The sequence below is a fragment of the Trichosurus vulpecula genome, chromosome 1 (assembly GCF_011100635.1).
Source record: "Trichosurus vulpecula isolate mTriVul1 chromosome 1, mTriVul1.pri, whole genome shotgun sequence".
Lineage (NCBI taxonomy): Eukaryota > Metazoa > Chordata > Mammalia > Diprotodontia > Phalangeridae > Trichosurus > Trichosurus vulpecula.
The window spans coordinates 365,778,117-365,800,149 of record NC_050573.1 but is presented as its reverse complement, the minus strand read 5'-3'; the positions used below and the strand labels follow the sequence as shown (position 1 = coordinate 365,800,149).

General features: G+C 39.4%; 1 pseudogene; it reads left to right on the top strand.

Moving 5' to 3' along the window:
- Positions 1-1,887: 1,887 nt before the first annotated feature.
- LOC118838518 overlaps positions 1,888-22,033 on the top strand; it is a 29,248-nt pseudogene continuing 9,102 nt past the window's right edge.

Below are 22,033 nucleotides of genomic sequence, written 5' to 3'. Positions count from 1 at the left end.
CACAGCAGGAGAGAGTGGGGCCTCAGGCTGGTGACCAGCTCTGACTTCTGATTTATGGTGAGTACCATCATAAGTTATTATAACGTGTCACTTGCTTAGTCTTAAGCAGTGGTTTTAATCCTGGATGACAGGTCATGAATGATAAGCAGCTGTAACTCCAAAGTTTCCCTCTGTCACAAATGTCAGACAGGCCAAGAAATCTTGTCCCTGAGGCAAAACACCAGCTACTGATTCGTAGCCTAATTTAAGACCCGAACTTTCAACACAGGGCACCAAAATAAGTTGAACCACTACCGTGGGAGAGGAAGGAGTGGTTTGTGTATTTCCCCAACCCCCTCCCACCTGCTCAAAACAAAGCCTGGATTAGTTTATTAGATTGGCTACTTGCTAGCTTCAAAGATGCAAGGACCAGGACCCTGTTCTTAGAATGTTTAATTTGACTATTTCTGGGTTTCCAATCAAAGCATCAGGCCTAAATCCTATACACAAGCACAGTAAGTGACTGCCAACAGACTGATCTTAACAATAGCACAACAAAAGCTCCCCGTGATCAGAATATCTTCCCACAAACACATAAAATCCCTGTGCTATCAAATCTAGTCTTGTTGGTGTCGTGGGTGTGTGTTTGAGGTAGCTATGATGTAAAAGTATATAGAAAGTCTTAAGCCAATTTAAGGAGGGCTTTGAATGTTTAACTGAAGCATTTGGATTTGATTCTGTAGGCAATAAAGGACTATCTGGAAGAACAAAAAAATGTCAGATGGTTAGAGTAAATGAGATAATATTTGTGAAATGCTTTGTAGACCTTAAAATTCCTTTATACAAATGTCTATTGCTGTTGTTGTTTTAATTTAGCCTAAAATGAATGCTGTGTTGAAGGCCATTATTCAACCTAATCTAGACTACCAAACCTACCACTACCACCTGTAGTAAGTGCCTAAGAGAATACACCGGGACCAAAACTAGAGATTCTACAGATAAAGAGACTTTTAAAGTTCCTGAAGTCATGGAAGTGTTTTACATGTGTATATGTATATGTATATGTATATGTATATGTATATGCATATGCATATGCATATATATGGAAATATGTGTGTGTATTATGGTGTATTTGTGTGTATGTGTACATGTGCATGTACATACATACCTATATATATACATATACACATGTAAATTGTACATGTGTACATACATTTATGTACATATTTGTGTACATGCATATTTATATTTATGCGAACACATGAATGTGGAGCACCTGTGGCAGCAAAAAAAGTAGCAACCCTTAGAAGGCAAATGTTAATATAGTAAAATGTACATTGGTTTGCAACATAGCTAATATGGAAATATATTTTGCATGATTTCACATGTATAATTGATATCATATTGCTCACCTCCAAAATGGACAGGAGGTGTTGGTGGGAGGGAGAGAATTTGGATTCAAAATTTTTTTAAAAAAAGAATGTTAAAAATAAATTAATTAAAACAACAATCTTTGCCACTGACCATATGCACTTTAACTACTAAAAAGCCATCCCCTAGGTGAGGAAAAAATAATCTTGAGAAAGGATGATCTCTACTGGAGCTTCCTATTTGAAAGACAGGGTGTAAGAGAAAGTATTGCTGGTCTCATGACTGATGTTAATCCCAGTCTGCCAATAATTTAGCGTGATCTTGGGCAAATCACTTAACTTTTCTGGGTCAACTGTAACAAGGGGGTTGTATGGATCATCTCAAGAGTACTTTCCAACTCTTAAAAATATAAGTCTCTAAAACGAGAAGGTATCTGGACCACCATTTTCCAGTCAGAGACCTCAGTTTCCTTAAATAACCTCCTTATCATTTGAATTTGACGTATATGTAGTACATGATTCCCAACCCAGTTCAGGGATGCTACTGCTCTCAGAAGCTTGTTTCCCCGGGCCCAGAACATCCCTTCATCACTGTCGTGCCAAGGCCAGAGGTCAGAGAGACTCCACTGCTATCCCTGCTCTGGGCTTCCCTGGTCCCCGCACAGCCATCCTGCTGACACAATTCCTTGGTCTTGAGCTGATGGGAGACACAGTCACTGTCTACAAATATATAAGGGTGAGTCTATAAAAAGGACAGAGACCAATTATTCTCATTAGTCAACAAGGACAGAGCAAGAGCTAACGGAGCTTCAGAGGCAACAGAGGGAAAATTTAGGTTAATTATTAGGAAAAACTTTGGAACTATTAGAATAGTTAGGGCCCTAGAAACAATGTGCCTAGGGAAGAGGCAGAATCACCTTCACTTAGGGGTATTCAAGGCCAGATTGGGTCCCCATTTGTCAGGGAAATTTAAAGGATAATTAAATTAATGCCACTGCAGAGTACAGGGGGAACAGGCTGGCTCCAGAGCCACTTTCTGAAATCTAGAGCTCTATTACTGAGTGGAGAGAAGCACAGTTTATCTTGCCTCTAGTAGCCAGGACCTCATGAAGCTGATTTATTCATATGGAGACCACCCCAGTGGAGAGTACTCTAGCCTAGATCATCTACAAAAGCAGATAATCTAAAAGCCATTTCTCTCACATTGAGGGGTAATTAAGATAAAAAATTTTGACCTTGTTTTCAACTTGCTTTTCATTTTGTCAATTGGATGAAACATGATGGTGACTTTTTTGAGTCATGACTGGAATATAATAACAAAAAGGTTAAAAACTTTGTTCAAGAGAAACAGGTCTATCAGAAGGACTGGGGAAGAATCAGCTAGGTGTCCCAGTGGACGGAGTGCAGGGCTTAGAGTCAGGAAGTCTCATCTTTGTGAGTTTAAATCTCACCTCAGATACTGATTAGCTGTGTGACCCTGGGCAAGTCATTTCATCCTGTTTGCCTCAGTTTCCTCATCTATAAAATGAGCTGGAGAAGGAAATGGTGAATCACTCCAGGACCTTTGGCAAGAAAACCTGAAATGGCACCATGAAGAGTCAGACATAACTATTAAAAAAAGACCAAAAAACAACAATAAAAGGATAGAATCAGCACTATTAAGCAAGAAGGTATCCACTTAGGCAGAAATCCACAAACTCAATAGTGGAAGATGGTAAAAGTATTTGAATGAAGGTCAAAGGAGAGACAAATAAAATTGATTTTTTGTAGAAGAGGGATTAGACACAATTTGTGTCACTTCTTAGGACAGAACTGGAAATAAGAGGGAGATTTAGGACTAATATAAAAAAAATTTTCCAAGAATTATAATTGTTTGAAAAAATAATAGTTTGCCTTAAAATATAGTTGAGTTCCCAATCTTTGAAAACAGCCATAAGATCTTAAATGGCCACTACTCGGAGATACTATAGGCTCAAGGAGTTTCTAGTGAGTATGTAGAGTGGGTGGCATCTGAAGTTGCTTCTTAAGAATCACAAATCATAATTGGATATATCTTTGGTTAGAAGGTCTATAGACCAATGTAATAGTTCATTTTCTCAACTATGCATATTTGTTACAAGGGAGATCTGTTTGGAAGAAAGGAAGTTAGGAAAGTGATAAATATGCAAAAAAGGCATCAATTGACAAGAAAGAAAAAGAAGTGCAGAAAGGACTAAAAATATAGGAAGTTGGTTATTACCTCTTACAATTATATTTAGATATGTGTGTGTATACATATATATATATGTATATATATATTTGTGTATACACACACATATACACATGCATATATAAGAAGCCTATCATTTCTCACACGATCCTCTTAATAGTCCTTTATACATTGAAATGTTTGTATTATTCATAGTTGTTAAGCTCACAAGAAAAAAGGTTCATGCTACAAAAGACTCAGTGAATCAAAAGTGAGAGAAGTTTCTTTATTCTCTACAGCTTTAAAGGATAATTTCTAATTTTGACTTCCTTCTACCATTGTTCAAATCAATTCAACATGCCTTTATTGAGCTTCTACAATGAGTTTGGTGCTGTGGGGTAATTTCAGAAAATATAATGGCAAGGATCCTTCCCTGGTCACTTTACATCATTGTAAGAAGGATAGTGATAATAATTACTGTTCAGTGGCTTTTCAGTGGCATCTGACCCTTCATCATCTTGTTTGGGGTTTTCTTGGCAAAGATACTGGATTGGTAGTCCATTTCCTTCTCCAGCTCATTTTTAGATAAGGAAACAGAGGCAAACAGGCTTAAGTGACTCATCCAGGGTCACACAGCTAGTCATGTGTCTGAGGCCAGATTCAAACTCAAGAAGATAAGTCTTCCTGACTCAAGACCCAGCATGCGGATCACTGTGCCCCTAGCTGCTCAGTAATAATTACTATTACTATAATAATAATTAGTATACCACCACTACCACATCACTACTAATTCTACTACTACTTTTACCATAATATACTTTAACATCTGCAAAGTGATTTTCAAATATTCTTTCATTTTATCCTCACAATCACCTTTAGACATAGGTCCTAAGACTAAGAGAGTAAAATAGAAGTAAAGTCAAGTGGAAAAGGGGAGATTCAGCTTTACTCAATGTAGGACAATAGGCTAAAACAAGAAGCAACAAGTGGAATTTCTGGGGAGATATATTTGGGGTTCAACATTAGGATACATTTTGTAATTTAATTTTAATAAATATTAATAAGTAATATTAATATAATTTTATAACAATATCAACTCTTTAAAAATGTAATAGACTACCTCAAAATGGAAGGAGTTTCCTCTTTCAAAGCATCTCCCAGACACTGGATGAACATTAGTCAGGGATCTTGAGGGGAAGAGGAACAAGGCTAAAGGACATGACCTAGATGAGCAGTTAGAGGGTTACAAGAGATAGGACAAGGCAATTGTGGTAAATGCCCAATCAGACATATAATAAATGTTGAAGAAAAAAGATGGCCTAGAAGATAAAATGCCGGCCTCCTTACTAGACTCATATAGGTCATATAATACAATCTCCTCATTTTACAGTTGAGGAAATTTGTTATAATCCCTCAAGCTTGGCCCATTATGATTTTCTTAGAGTATCTACTCCCATGTGACCCTATACCAGAAGAAAATAATCTCCAACCACTTTTTGGGATTTTACTACTGGCCTTGCCAGATTACTTTAAAATGCCCACTTTAGCCTCAATTAATGAGAAAGCCTTCTGCTTACATGGTAGAGTTTTTGATGCTTTGTCTGTTTTACTGTCTAACAAATTAGGTGACTATATCCTCTTCCCCATAAACACGGAGGGGATGGGAATTCAAACAAACAATGCAAATGGGCCCTCAAAATCACCCCAGAAATAGAATAATTCATTTGGAGGCCCTTATCACTCACTGCCTCCCCTCCAGAGGTCATGAAAGATAGTCTCTTTCATTATATACAATATTCTTCGCCAGGCCTAGACTTTCTTATTTCTTTCTGATCCTTCAGCTGCACAAAGTTAGTCAGTCTTCACATTGCCAAGGTTGTCAGTCCAGCAGAGACATCAATGAAGAATTACTGCTGGTTTGTTAAACATCTATTCATTGATTTTTACATCAATGCTGAAGAGATTGTGATTCCATTACAGAATGTCATGAGCCTGGAGGAGAGTGGGTGACATTCCCCTCATCTCTGTGTTTTCACAGTGACCTGAGAAACAACTACCTGGGCTTTTATAACTACCCAACCTACCCCCTCATCACCCCACAGTGAAACGTCCCCTGAAAAAGTCTACTTTTGGCAAGAAATTCTATCAAGTGCCTAGGAGTTTGCCTTCTGGGATCATACTAAAATACTATAACTATCTAGTCCTACACTTATAGAATTTGATGGCATTTAGGGATGGGAGGGACCTTAGGTGTCATGTCATTCAAGTACTCTCTTTTACAAATGAGGAAAGTCCCCCAGGACTGTTAGCTGACGTGTCTAAGGTCACATAGGTACTGACTGATGGAGGCAGGAATCTAACAGAGGTTGTCTGATTCTAAATCTTGAGTTCTTAACTATTACAGTTTGTCACCTCTCATAACATTCTCCATCTTCCCAGGGCATCTTCACCTCTCTGCTCCTTCTTTCTAATTTCTACTCACTCTTCAAGGCTTGATTCAAATTCTACCTTTTCCATGAATCCTTCCCTAAGTATTTGGACCTCACTTTGAGCTATTCCTTTTGGTGACTCTTGGTACTTATTCCCTGAAATATAAGATCATTAGATTCTTATATTTCACAATGACAATGTACTGTGTGTTGACCACATTGTGTCAACTGCTCCCTGACTACCCTGTAAGGGTGTGTGTGTGTCTTCCTAACTAACCTGTAAGTTCCCAAGGGGAAGGACTGAATCTTCCCTTTCCTTTGTCCATTCCACAGCACTTAATCCATGCCTGAGCACAGAGTAGGTCTTCAAGTTATATTCCTTGAACTGAATTAAACTGAATTGAAAAAATGACAAAGAACTTCTACAAGGAAGGAAATAGAGGGTGGAAGGAAAAGAAAATCTAAGCAGGAAAGAAGTGCTAGATGTTCTGACAGTGGGATCGATATAAAGGCTGTTTGGAAGCTCCTTTCTTTCCTTGCTAATAGCATTAGGAGCCCGGCAGTAGGTAACAAGCTTTGACACTAGGTCCTGAGGCTTGGCAGTCAGCAGAAGCCCTGACCCTCCTAAGAAGTGGAGACATTGATTCAGACAAGAGGTCTGAGGGTCAAATAATCAGACAGTCCGTGAGCAGAAGGCACCTAAGCCAGTCATTTAGTCCATCCCCTTCTTTCTGACAGGCCCACATTATATCCAGCTCAGAAAAGGAACCATTTAGAAAGCCCGCAAGAAGAGGTCCTGGGGTATCCCATTCCCATGCAGAAAAATTTCCAGCAGAGCTGGATCTAAGGGTAAGCCATGATAGTGGCTATGTAAAGTATAATATTCTAGGGAGGCATAAAGAGAAATCTTTATGTATATATATAATCTTTTACATATATATATACACAAATATATATATATATATATATATATATATATATATGTATATATTGCTTTACAGATATACATACTGTTATTCCAGACAAGTTGTAAAGGTTTTTAAGAGAAAGATTCTTAGAAATCAGGTACTCCAATTAACCCCACTCATTTTACAGTTGAGAAAACTGAGTCCCAGAGAGGCTCAACATTACACGACTAATAATTGTCATCAAAGGCAACATTCTAATTCAGGTCTTCTGACTTCATGACTTCATCCTTGAAATTTTCCCATGTTTGTAGTCTAGAATGCTAGTGATGCCATTATGTTGGTAGGAGGAAATTTTTCCCCTGGCAGACCAGTGATAATGCTGAAAATTCATATGCATGGCAATGCCATGAAAAGAAGTGGGGTAGATGGGGAGTAAAAAGATTTGGCTTCAAAGCCCTGCTGTGCCACTAACTCACTATATGATTTTTGACTGGTTACCTTATCTTTCTAGGCCTCGGTTTCCCCATCTATACAATGAGAGGAATAGATTATTGTTCCTTCTATCTCTAAATTTCTTATGTTATTATTGTGCCAGATTATCTCAGACCTTGCCAAATCTAGAAATATTGAACATTTTTTTTTTGTGGGGAGAGGCGGATAGTCACAGAGGCAGAGAAAGTGAAGTGAAAGCAAGAGCTATAGTGGGAGACAAAGACAGCAATAAAGATAGAGACAGTCAGAGATGGACACAGACACAAAAACAGACACAGGAAGACAGAGACAGAGGAGGAGAGACAGAGATAGACAGAGAAACAGAAAGACACAGAGAGAGAAACAAAGAGACAGAGACAAAGAGACACAGAGACAGAAATAGCTAGAAGCCTGTTATATCTAGCCAACCCTAGACCTGATCATGTATTTTTCTTCTTGTTGTTTTTTTTAACACTGGTCATTATCCAACATGTTGAAAGTTCCTCCATCTTCCTGGAAGGATCTACAAAGGCCAATATTTTGGAGTGGCTATTTTACAGTCTAATGAAGATGCCTAGGTTTTACTGACTCAATCGAACTATGACTAGTGATGTTTTTGGCATAGCCTTCAATGAAAAAGTACAGTCACCTGGGGGGGGGGGGCAGAGCCAAGATGGTGGCTGGAAAGCAGGGACTAGCATGAGCTACCCGCTGAGTCCCTCCAAAAACCTGTAAAAAAAATTGACTCTGAACCAATTCTAGAACTGCAGAACACACAAAACAGCAGAAGGAAGCAGGGCTCCAGCCCAGGACAGCCTGGGTGGTCTCTGGGTGAGGTCTATCCTACACAGAGCTGGGAGCTGGGAGCTGGGAGCAGAGCAGAGCAGAGACCAGCATGAGCGGCACAGACCAACCAGACCAGGAGCCGGGTGGAGTGTGAACTAGTGCCCTGAATCAGTGAGCTGCGGCAGTTACCAGATTTCTCAACCCACCTAACAGCAAAGACAGCAGAGAATCTTAGTGGGAAAAGCTGAGGGAGTGGAAGGGTTCATGGTTGGGCTACTGCCCCGGGGACAGCAGAGGTGGGGGAGCTACAGAACTACTGCTGCAGTTGCTTCCGACCCCAGCCCCACCTGGTGGGAGGAATTAAGTGGCAGATCAGAGCAGGAGTGCACAGCCTGCTGAAGATCTAAGCCCAGTCTGGGTTGGGGGTTCTTGGGGAAGGAGGAGTGCTGGTGTGGCAGAGCTGGAACATTCCCCCCAAACATGGAACATAGAACTCTTTAGTCTGCAAGCAGTCATACCCCACTGAAAAACTCAAGGGTCAAGTTAGTTGGTTGGGAATATGGCCAAGCAGCGAAAACACACCCAGATTCAGTCTCAGACTTTGGATTCTTTCTTTGGTGACAAAGAAGACCAAAACATATAGACAGAAGAAGTTAACAAAGTCAAAGAGCCTACACCAAAAGCTTCCAAGAAAAACATGAACTGGTCCCAGGCCATGGAAGAGCTCAAAAAGGATTTGGAAAAGCAAGTTAGAGAAGTAGAGGAAAAATTGGGAAGAGAAATGAGAAGGATGCAAGAAAACCATGAAAAACAAGTCAATGACGTGCTAAAGGAGACCCAAAACAATACTGAAAAATACACTGAAGAAAACGACACCTTAAAAAATAGACTAACTCAAATGGCAAAAGAGCTCCAAAAAGCCAATGAGGAGAAGAATGCCTTGAAAGGCAGAATTAGCCAAATGGAAAAGGAGGTCCAAAAGACCACTGAAGAAAATACTACCTTAAAAATTAGATTGGAGCAAGTGGAAGCTAGTGACTTTATGAGAAATCAAGATATTATAAAACAGAACCAAAGGAATGAAAAAATGGAAGACAATGTGAAATATCTCCTTGGAAAAACCACTGACCTGGAAAATAGATCCAGGAGAGATAGTTTAAAAATTATTGGACTACCTGAAAGCCATGATCTAAAAAAGAGCCTAGATATCATCTTGCAAGAAATTATCAAGGAAAACTGCCCTGATATTCTAGAGCCACAGGGCAAAATAGAAATTGAAAGACTCCACTGATCGCCTCCTCAAATAGATCCCAAAAAGAAACCTCCTAGGAATATTGTCGCCAAATTCCAGAGCTCCCAGATCAAGGAGAAAATACTGCAAGCAGCCCGAAAGAAACAATATGAGTACTGTGGAAACACAATCAGAATAACCTGAGATCTGGCAGCTTCTACATTAAGAGATCGAAGGGCTTGGAATACGATATTCTGGAGGTCAATGGAGCTAGGATTAAAACCTAGAATCACCTACCCAGCAAAACTGAGTATCATGCTCCAAGGCAAAATATGGATTTTTAATAAAATAGAGGACTTTCAAGCTTTCTCAGTGAAAAGACCAGAGCTGAATAGAAAATTTGACTTTCAAACACAAGAATCAAGAGAAGCATGAAAAGGTAATCAAGAAAAAGAATAAGAAAAAGAAATTGCAAGGGACTTACTAAAGTTGAACTGTTTTGTTTACATTCCTACATGGAAAGATGATGTGTATGATTCATGAGACCTCAGTATTAGGGTAGCTGAAGGGAATATGCATATATATATATATGTGTGTGTGTGTGTATATATATATATATATATATATATATATATATATATAGAGAGAGAGAGAGAGAGAGAGAGAGAGAGAGAGAGAGAGGGCACAGGGTGAGGTGAAGATGAAGGGAAGATATCTAAAATAAATAAAATCAAATTAAGGGATGAGAGAGGAATATATTGAGAGAGGGAGATAGGGAGAGATAGAATGGGGTGGATTATCTCGCATAAAGGTGGCAAGAGGAAGCAGTTCTGTGGGAGGAGGGGAGAGGGCAGGTGAGGGGGGAATAAGTGAATCTTGCTCTTGTCAGATTGGGCCTGAGGAGGGAACACCATACATACTCAATTGGGTATCTTACCCCACAGGAAAGAAAAGGGAAGAAGATAAAAAAGGGTGGGGATGATGGAGGGGAGGGCAGATGGGGGTGGAGGTAATCAAAAACAAACACTTTCGAAAGGGGACAGGGTCAAGGGAGAAAATTCAATAAAGGGGGATGGGTTGGGAAGGAGCAAAATATAGTTAGTCTTTCACAACATGAGTTTTGTGGAAGGGTTATACATAATGATACACATGTGGCCTATGTTGAATTGCTTGACTTATTAGGGAGGGTGGGAGGGAAGGGAAGAGGGGAGAGAATTTGGAACTCAAAGTTTTAAAAACAGATGTTCAAAAACAAAAAAAAGTTTTTGCATGCAACTAGAAAATAAGATACGCAGGCAATGGGGTATAGAAATTTATCTTGTCCTACAAGAAAGAAAGGGAAAAGGGGATGGGAGGGGAGTGGGGTGACAGAAGGGAGGGCTGACTGGGGAACAGGGCAACCAGAATATATGCCATCTTGGAGTGGGGGGAGGGTAGAAACTGGGAGAAAATTTGAAATTCAAACTCTTGTGAAAATCAATGCTGAAAACTAAATATGTTAAATAAATAAATTTTAAAAAGAAAAAAAAGAAAAAATAAGACACTAAAAATTGGTGGAGTTTGAAGTGGTCCAAACATTCTGGAGAAAAATTTGGAACTCTGAGCAAAGGGTTATAAAATCATTCATATCCTTTGACTTAGCAATATTACTACTAGCTCTGTATCCTAAAGAGATAAAAGAAAAAGAACAAAGGACCCACAATCACAAAAATACTTATAACTGCTCTTTCTGTGGTGGCAAAGAATTGGAAATTGAGGAGAAATACATCAATTGAGGAATGGTTTCACAATTGTGGTATTTGGTTGTGATAGAATACTATTGTGCTCTAAGAAATGATGAGCAGGATAGTTAAAAAAAACATCCTGGGAAGATTATGTATATATGAATTGATACAGAGTGAAGTGAGCCAAACCAAGGGATTATTGTACAGAGTAACAGCAATATTATAATGATGACCAACTGTGAAAGAATTAGCTACTCTGATCAATAAAATTATTTAAGACAATTTCAAAAGACTCATGGTGAAAAAATGATATCCATCTCCAGAGAGAGTTCTGATGAACTCTGAGCGAAGATTGAAATGGAATGTCTTGACTTTGTTTTTCTTGTTTGTTTTACATCATGGCTAATAATGGATATCTTATTGCTTATCTTTTCAGTAGTTGGGGGCAGGGCTGGAGGGATGGAAAGGATTTGGAACTCAAAACTTAGAAAGTGCTAAAAAAATAATATTTTTACTTGAAAAATAAATAAAATTTACCAATTTTTAAAATGAAAAAAATCCTTTTATAATAAACTCTTTTCTTCTTTGAAAAAAATGAAAAAGTACATTTCATCAGTTAAAAAATACCCTGTTTTTTTCTCCCATGTTCAGTGCTCATATAGTTGGAGGTGACAAACAACTTCATAGGTGAGGCCCTGAGGGAACAAAAGGGAAGAAGAGTCTGCTGATCCTAAACTCAGGGTCATTGCCTTAGCTGAAAGACTTCTATTTAAAAAGAACACCAAATTACTCTCACTGGAAAGAATCATGTACTACCCAGCCAAGCCAGCAACTACAGATAGAAAAAGACTGCAGCTGCCCAATGTAGAGCAAAGTCAGGAGATTCCTGTGTTGACTCATCCAACGCTTTGAGAAGAACCCAGTGACTGAGTAACCTGCCTGGCTCTGCCTGGTAGCAGTTGCCCAGCAGCTGAGCAGCCTGCCTGGCCCCATGCAACAGTCACTGTCCAATGGATGCCCATCCAACAGAACCAGAGCCCTATTAAGGAGCCAGTCCAAACACCAAGTGACCCACCTGGTCTTGCCCAATAGCAGACTAACCTATACATCTGAGACACTGTATCTTGGGAAGAGCAAACCCCAACTGCACTACTTGGCCAACTGTAGGCTCTCCATTTCTACAGTTGCCAGTTGATTTGGCTGTGTGTATACCCTACACTTGTGCTTCATTGCCATTGTATAGTAAGTTTGTGCCCAATCATTCATCATCCTGGATTCTGGGTGTATTTGTATGCCTCTGGTACTGGGGAAAATGCTTTATGACTACTGTTCTTGCTATGTCATTTGAATAAATATCTTTGATAAAGACTTGAGTCTACTGGCTGATTGCTAAGTGGAACCACACTGGTGGGGGTTCATGGACTAGTGCTTCAGAGGATAGGCAGAGGATAACCCTCAAAGTTACCCCTAGAGCCCATTAAAGTGGTAGCAATCACTCTTCTTTGAACCCAACCTACCAAATCCAATGGGAATTGGATGAATGACCCTTTAGTGGGCATTACATATGTAAACAAAGTTTCTTAATGACTGGAATCACCTAAAACTGGAATGGTCTATCATAGGATGGAAGAAAACAAGTTCTTTCATATTGTAAATACTCAAGTAGTGACTAGATGACTACTTCTTTTGGTTTTATAGAGAGTAATCATATTTCATGTATGAGTTGGCTTCTAAAGTCCCTTCCATTTCTAAGACTATTATCAGTCATATGTGTATGGTGAGAGAGAAGGCGAGAGAGAGAGACAGACATGAATATTCATATCTATTTTCTCCCAGTCATGGTTGAGGTCCCTTCAGAAGGCTTGGCACCAGGTCTGGGTTTGCTAAAGAGTTTATTATCCTGCACAAATCTATTCAGTGATTTAAATTCTACTCATATGTTTTAAACTATTTACAGACACTGTACTGGGAAAAACAAAAACAAGCAAACAAACAAGCAAACCAAAAAATCCCTATGCCTGTGGTACTGAGTTCCATAGATAACCTATCTAGTTAATTTAATTCTTGTCTTGCCCATGGAAAAATTCTGCAATTGAAGAGTTGTCTTTAGTGACTCCAGTCTCCCTTTTCTTCTTTCACTTCCCTTTCCTCCTACCTAGCACTAGGTTACCTACTGTGCCTAAAAGTCAAGTTCACCATACTGTTCCTGGAGTGATGCATTTTGCTGCTGCTGACTTTTAACAGAGCAAACACTGCCTTCTCCTTCTTATCTACTTTCCAAGTCAGTGGGCACTTCCTTAGTTTTCTTTCTCATGCAGAAAAGATGCAGAGGGAGTTGTGCTACACTTAATCCTGTACATCCCATGGGTAACACTGGAATATCTAGTAGATGCTCTCCACTATTGACATTCCTTCATCCCAGGGATGTCTCCAAGGGAACTTGTCCTTGCTTGGTACAATGGGACAAGCTTCCAAAAGTCTGAGGATGCAATAATAAGTAGGGTATCATCCTACCAGTCACGATGCTTAGACTCTAGTTCTAATTGCAAGGAATGAATGACATCACCTTTACTAAAGTCAATCTCTATGCCTCAACAATGTATGGAGGTGATCCAGTATTTTCAAAAGTTAGGCCAGCAAAGCACTCTAATAGGTCCTTCTGAACAAGCCACTGATGTTATGACTATTGTCTGACGACCACTGGAGATGAATTGGGAGAGGCTCATCATGAGGTAGACCACAGGATGATCAATTTTTGGCCACAGTAGCTCTGGAAGTTCAGCCACTAAATTATAAAGCGATTACTATACAATCCCTTAGTGATGGGATTACTGGCACTAAAAACCACTGCATCTTTGAAATATCTAAGCAAACTTGTATAAGTTATTAAACTGTCTCAGCTTCAGTTTCCTCCTTTACAAAGTGGAGGTAAAAGTTGCATAATATTAAGATAATAATAGAATGCATAATTATATATAAATGAAAGGTTTTATTGGAGAGACAATGTGGCAACATGGATAGATACAACTTCACAGTCAAAATGCTGTTGGTTTAGGGCCTATCTTGGGGCATTCTGGGTAAGCCCCTTAGCTTCCCAATCCTCAGGCAAACTTCTATGATTCAAAGCTGAAAACCATGTTCCAACCCTCATTGTTCCTTACTGAGGATCTCCCTAAATCAATGAAAGCATGTTCCAAGTTAAAGGGGGGAAAAGTGTATTATTATGGTGCTCTAAACACTTGCAAGTGTCTGAGAGTCAACAGAAACCAAGTACTATGCTCAGTCAGTCAATAAACATTCATTAAGGGCCTACAATATATGTTCCAGGTACAGCACTAATCTCCTTAGCTCTTGGCTTAAAATCTCAAGTTGTACAGACTGGACATTTATCCATGTATTCATTCAACAGATAACTAATAATAATAAGGATGATAATAATAGCTAGCATTTATATAGCACTTTAAAGTTTGTAAAGGGCTTTATAAATATTATTTAATTTTACAAATAAACTAAGGCAGACAGAAGGTAAGGTCACACAGCTAGTAAAGTATCTGAGGATGGATTTTAATTCAGTTCTTCCTGACTACAAGTCCAGGGCTCTCTTTGCTGTTACACATAAGGCAACGTGCTATGTAATAGATACATGCCACTTCAGGATGAAAGATTCTAGAACAGTATTTCAGTCTTCTAGGCCAGGCACTAAAAAGGAGTTGTTGGTTTTTCTACTTCAGTATTTTTTTGGGTCTCCTTTAGCAAGATGTTCACTTGTTTTGCATGGTTTTCTTGCATCACTCTCATTTCTCTTCCCAATTTTTCCTCTAATTCTCTTACTTGCTTTTCCAAATCCTTTTTGAGCTCTTCCATGGCCTGAGACCAATTCATACTTTTCTCAGAGCCTTTTAATGTAGGCTCTTTGACTTTGTTGACTTCTGGCTCTATGTTTTGATCTTCTTTGTCACCAAAAAAGATTCTATAGTCTGAGTCTGAGTCCATTTTTGCTCCCTGTTCATGTACCCAGTCAACTACTTGACCCTTGAGCTTTTTGTCAGAGTATGACTGCTTGTAGAGTAGAGAGTACTCTGTCCCAAGCTTTACGGGCTGTGCTTCTGTTTTCAGAGCTACTTCTATTCCAGTCACTGCAAGCTCTGCCACAGCATTGCTTCGCCTCCCCCAAGAATCGCCAACCAGGGCCTCGACCCAGATCCAAGCAGGGCACAGCGAGAGAACCTGCTTCTGTGCCAGCAAAGCACTCCTTGTACTCCTACTCTGATCCTCCACTTGATTCCTCCCACTGTGTGAGCCAGGGACTCTGGAAGCAGCTGACTCTGGAGCTCTGGAAGCAGCCACAGGAGCTTCCTGCTGCTGCCACTGCCACCACCACAACACCTCCACCACCTCTGTCACCCCCAGGGCTGGGGCAAGATCGCTCTCACCCCTATGCAGCAATTTTCCCATTAACTTGCTCTGTTGTCTTTTGAGTTTGTGGGTTGAAAAGTCTGGTAACTGCCACAGCACAATGATTCATGGCCCTCAGGCTTGCTCCATAGGACTCCCGGTCAGGTTGGTCCTGGCGCAGCTCATGCTGGGCTGTGCTCTGCTCCAAGCACGATGTGATAGACCCTTTCCAGCAAACATCCAGGCTGTTCTGGGCTGGAGACCTGCTTCCCTGTGCTGTTTTGTGGGTTCTGAAGCTCTAGAATTTGTTCAGAGTCATTTTTACAGGTGTTTTGAGGGATTTAGGGAAGAGCCTAAGCAAGTCCCTGCTTTCCAGCTGCCATCTTAGCTCCACCCCCCAGGAGTTGTTGGTTTTATTTCTTTTACCCCCTATTGCTAGGATTAGGCCTTTCTTTGACTCTCCTACTAAGACTGACTGTCTTCCTCATCTCACATTCCTTGCACCACATCTCCTCTCCTGATACATGCCTCTTCCCTCAATTTCCTCTCCTGGACCTCATTTTCTGCTGTTTTAACTTCTGCATTTAGCTCTACACATGCTTCATCAATAAATCTCTCCTGTTCATTTATCTCCCAGAGTGTCTTGGCTCCTATTTCCATCACTTTCATTCTCAGTCCCCCAGCCAAATTTCTTCTTTGTCAGGATACCCAATATAGAGTCCACACTGCATGGTCAGATGGCCCACTCTGGTGCCCCTAGATGCCAGTGTCCACCTGCTGTTCCCTCAGTTGCATCTACCACTGCCCTGGGTTGGCTCTCTGTTTGCCTTTACCAGACCTCAAGCATAGGAAGTAGCCAATCATTCAGATGTCTCTATGTCTTTCTAGGGATATTTTTTGAATAGGTGAAAGAATCCAATGCGGGACAGGAAAGAATACTGAACTTGGAGGCTCTGAACCTGATGTCAAATACTGTCCTTGCTAACTATTACAGATCTAGGATTCTTTTTTTAATTTAATGAACTGGTCTTCCTTCCTTCCTTCCTTCCTTTCTTCCTTTCTTATCACCACATTCAACCAGTCTCAGAACAGTCTCTACTTCTATAAAGTAGGGAAAAGAATGAACAAAGGAAGTCGGATTTCATTCATCCTCGCTTCCTTCCTTTCTTCCTTCCTTCCTTGCTTCCTTCCTTCCTTCCTTCCTTGCTTCCTTCCTTCCTTGCTTCCTTCCTTCCTTCCTTTCTTTATTTCTGTCTGGTAATTGATTCTGTCTATTCATAAAATAAACTAGTTGAAAAGAAACAGATTCAGGCAAACAAACAGTTGCTTCTGAAGAAGCTTACATTCAAAGATTTCTTGGCGATACCTACGTCAACTCTTCAGAAGATCTGTGAGTTCATTGATATGAGCACTATCTCTGACAAAATAGATTGCAAACATTTTGCACGTTAGTAAAGGGACAGCCTTTATACATTCCTGCAGAGAAGACCTCAACAAGCAGAAATCTAGAGAGTCTGAATACTTGAACAACATGCATGCAGTCTGCTCATGGGCCTGTGCTATGGATTTATATAGCTTGGTTTGGACTTTCAAGAACCCAGGGTTACCTCCATGCTATGATCAGACATCATAGAAACATAGATTTAGAGCTGGAATAGACCTTAAAGGTTACTAGATTAGTTAAGTTACTTGTCCAAGGTCATCCAACTAGCAAACACCAGAGAAAAATTTAAACCCAAGTCTTCTTGACTGCAAATCCAGCATCCCATCCACTATATCCATGCTTCTGTTGTGCTAAACAGGTACTAAATCACCCAATCACTAGTTTTGGAGGAGCTTGGCACTTACTTTGACCCAGGAATCACATGTGCACAGTGGAAGGTACCAAGATGTATATGACATGCCTTCTGTCCTCACAGAAATGTCAGTTTAACAGAAACTATTTGGCTGATGGACATGGAGGAAAAATGAATAAATAAAATATAATGCAATACTTGATGAATGCCAAATAAATGGTGATAGAAAAGTGCTTAGGATAACTGAATAATGGGAGATAAATATTTTTAAAATTTTTCCCATTTTGCTTATCATCTGATCATTCTCCTAGAAGCTGAATAAAGGAAAAAAAATGAAATCTGGTTAATTGAAAAGGTTAATTGAGGTTTTATTGTAACATAGCATAATACGCTTATCCCATAATCGATGTCCCTGCATTACCTCCTCAGGGCTTTGTTCTCCTCTTTAGGACATTGCACTTTATGAAGCCGGGAGACTCTCAAATCATCACTGTCTGGGTTTAAGTCCCTCAGGTCTAAGGCATTTCAGCCTTAAAAGGATGTGTATGTACCCTGTTTTCTGTGTTAATGAGAATCACTTTCGCCATCTCATTTCCTGAGACAGGAGATGGCTATGTAGGATTTTTGGGGGATGGGAGAGCAATTGAACTGACCCAAGACATGACTTGGAAGTTGATTCTGGTAGCTTTTTCTCTCCTTTAAATTCCTTACATGAGCTTTTCTATGTACTATTTCCCTCCTCTTCACAGTCAGATGTAGAAAGGGGAAATGGTTCATTGGACGTTCTGTTTAATTGTGTTCTGGTTAACTGAAAAGTCTCTGTAATTTGAAGAGTGCTTTCTCTACTCCCGTAATTCAAATTACACATTCCCCAAACACCATTAATAACAACTAAAGAATTTCCCTACCTCTCTATTGGAACATAAGTGTTACCCTAAGAGAAACAAAAAGCTGTCCATCACCACATATCCAACCAGTAAGGACCAGTTCCAGAACAGTCTCCACTTTTAGAATCAGGGAAAAGAATGAACAAAGGAAGCCAGAATTCACCTATCCTCTCATTCATTTGTTCCTTCATCAGGTATTTGATGAATACTTATAGAAAGAAAGGAAGGGAAGGAAGGAAGGAAAGAAAGAAGGAAGGAAGAAATGAAGAAAGAAAGAAAGAAGGAAGGAAGAAATGAAGAAAGAAAGAAAGAAAGAAAGAAAGAAAGAAAGAAAGAAAGAAAGAAAGAAAGAAATGAAGAAAGAAAGAAAGAAAGAAAGAAAGAAAGAAAGAAAGAAAGAAAAAGAGAAGGAAGGAAGGAAGGAAGGAAGAAAGAAAGAAAGGAAGAAAGAAAGAAAAAAGAAACCATAAAACAGAGTCTCTCATCTATCAGCAGATTTGATTAGTTTGGACTTCAGAGAACATGTTGCCTCATCCGGGGTAAACTGATCCCCTGAAATCTCATCATCATGCTGATGGGCTCATTTTGTTTTGCCTTGCTTTATTACTGATATTCAACATATTCTCAACTCTTCTGTGGCCTCACTCCTCTGATAGGAGAGCTAGAGAGTAGAGCACTAAATTCCTTCCAAAGCTTTTGTTTATAAAGGGCTCTGAACTTGCAGAACTTCCAGCTAACTCTCCACTTTCTATTAGCAGTTGTCGGTTTGAACTCCATGGACCATCATGCTCCTGCTCCAGGTACTCCCTGGTGCCCTCTCTCCCCCTTTTCAGCTTCCTTTTGTGGATCATCTTCTTCCATTAGATAGTAACTTCCTTCAGGGTAGGCAAGAGCCTTCTTTTCTTTATTTGCATACCCAGCACTTAGCACAGCACCTGGCACATAGTAGGCACTTAATAAATATCAATTTAATTAAATTTAAAATTAAAGCATTTATAAACTATTTGAGGAAATCATTAAAACAGAAACAGTAAGGAGTTTATGAACTGGTTGGGGAAATTATTAATATTAATGGAATTATTCTATAAATAACTACAAAGCAAAGCACTATGTAAAAAGCACCATGAAAGATCATAGATACGAAGGGCATTTAGAAGTTGAAAGGAAAGAAAGATCACTGTAGGCTAGATGCTCAGGGAAAAATCCCTCTGGCCTTCCCCAGACCTTCTTCATTGACCTTAATGTTCATCAACCACAACCTAGGAATGCTTAGAGCAAAGATAAAATTCAACTGGAATGGTCAGGTAGCATTTAATTCTGTTACTTTACATAGAGTAATCAAGATTCGATGATTGAATGACAGGGAACAGGAGGTCTACTCTGTCTATGTGTAAAGCAAAATCTGTAATTAGGATTTCACTCATTATTTCAGGTATAAGATTGATTGAGTAGACTATAAGTTTTACCTGCTTTTGTCTTCCCAATAGGACTTATAGGATTGGAAATCCAGTAGGAATTGAATAAAAAAAAGCTAGTTCATAGATGGATTGAAAGGGAATACTCAAAATTCAATGGCAATGACATGCTTTCACTTCCCTTCTGGTCAATAAATGAATTCTAAATTTAGATCTTTTTGAAGGCGACCCTTGATCACTGAGCAGAGCTCCCAACAGAAATTAAAAACTTATTAAAATAATGAATCTTGACCTTGAAAAACAAATCTAGTTCATGAGGTTCTGAACCCAGTAGAAAATATCTGAATGAGGTGATTCATTCTCTGTTTTCTTCCTGCATACTAGACTTGTCTTGGGGGAAGAGTTTTATTTCTTGTGAGGTAAGATCAGGAGAAAGATATTTGCCAGAGGGAGTCTTAATCCACGAATCAGTATTTCCTGAGGAACTACTCTGTGGTTGAGTTTTTGCCAGTGGCAGGCACTGGTAATTAAGGGTACCTGCTTTGAGTTAGGGTAAGTAGGCCAGTAAATTGTATGTTCCTTGAATAAAGATTCATTGTATTTGATCCTCAAATCTTAGTACAGAGCCTCATAAAGACTTGCAATGGCCAGCCTAGTACAAATGAAGAGATCTTTGGTTATGGATTCAATGCAACTGAGTTCAAATCCTGGTTCCCCCTGTGTAAATTTGGGCACTTAACCTCTCTAAACCTCAGTTTCAATATCTGAAAAATGAAGGGGTTGATGTTTGAAGTCCATTCCAGATCTATGATCCCATGAGCTATTTTTTAATCTAGGTATGGGTTGGCTGTTCAGTCATTCTTTGTTCCAAATATCTTTCTTTCTGCTGCTGCTATTCCACTCACTAAAAATGGGCTTCCATCCTACTATGTCTAGGATTAGCAACTAAAACAAGCAATTGGCCGGAAGCAGGGAATCTCTATACGTGTTCTGTAGGTGGAATATGATGTCTAGTGACTTATACATTTATGTTAACAACCCAGTAATTCAATAATAGTCAATAATCAGGTGTTAAGGGCTTATTGCATGCCAGGCACTGGCTCCAACTTCCAGCAACCTCAAACATCTGGAGTATAATTGAGAAATAAGAAAATCAATTTCTCTTGCACTCTACACACAATTTAAGTACCTACACTGTGTTAAGCACTGGAGATACAGCCACTGAAAGGCTGAATAGCTGTCACAAAGCCCATGCACTAAAATCAGTGCACTTCATTTGTGCACAGTTATTCAGGGTTCATTTACTCATTTTAATAACAATTTTGCGTTAATCTTGCCATTTCTACCTTCATAACATCTCTTATATTTGACCCATTCTCTCTACTCACAAAGCTACCACCTGAGTTCAGACCCTTATCATTTTATACCTAGATCACTGCAATGGATTCCTAATTGATCTCCCTGCCTCATTTCTCCCCAATTCAGTCCATCCTTCACACTACTGCTAAAGTGACTTTCCTTAAATGTAGATTTATTTGACTGTGTCACTCTCCTACTCAATAAACCATAATGGCTTTCTATTCTTCTAGAATCAAATAAAAACTCCTCTTGTAAGCTTTAAAAAGCCTTCACAATCTTGCCTGAACTTGTATTTCCACCTGCTTTGGATATTACTACCCCTTGGCAACACAGCCAAATCAGAATTCTCTCTGTTCTTCACATAATGGACATTCCATCTTTATTCTCCATGCCTTTGAAATGGCTGTCCTCTGTGCACAGAAAATACTCTCTCCTTAATACCTCACATAGAGACTCCCTTATTTCTTTCAAGACCCTGCAAGAACCACCTTCTATGTGGTCTTTTCTGATCCCCTTAACTTCCAATGTCTTCCCTCTCAAACTGTCTTGTATTTATTTGTATTATATACATCTATATGCATACATATTCTCTATCTACTTATACATGTCTGTCTTTTTGTCTCCCTCATTACAAGGAGAGATTATTTCATTGATTATATTTGTATCCCCTGTACGTAACAAAGTGCCTATTGCATAGTAGGTACCTAAAAATGTTCATTGGTTAATTGATAGAACAAATTTGGTCTTTGGTTTAGAAACCACAACAAACTATTAGCAGGAAATTAGAAGTGAAGAGTACATGGAAGAAGCCTATCAGCTTTTGTTGTTTAAAGAGGTAGACATCTGATTCAACATTTTGATTTGTCCCCTAAATGAAGAAAGGAATATTCACTGACCTTTAGAATATGATTTTGAGTTTGGAATATAAAGGATGTTGCTTTAGTACTGACTCAAAGGGAAGCAAAGAAGCAAGAGTAGAGACTCTACCATTGAAGATGGTCACATGTAACATGTCTAGGTTAGAATTCTACAGCAGTGGTACCAAACTCCAATAGAAATAGATCTCTGTGGGGCTGCCTATTAACTTAGAAAACC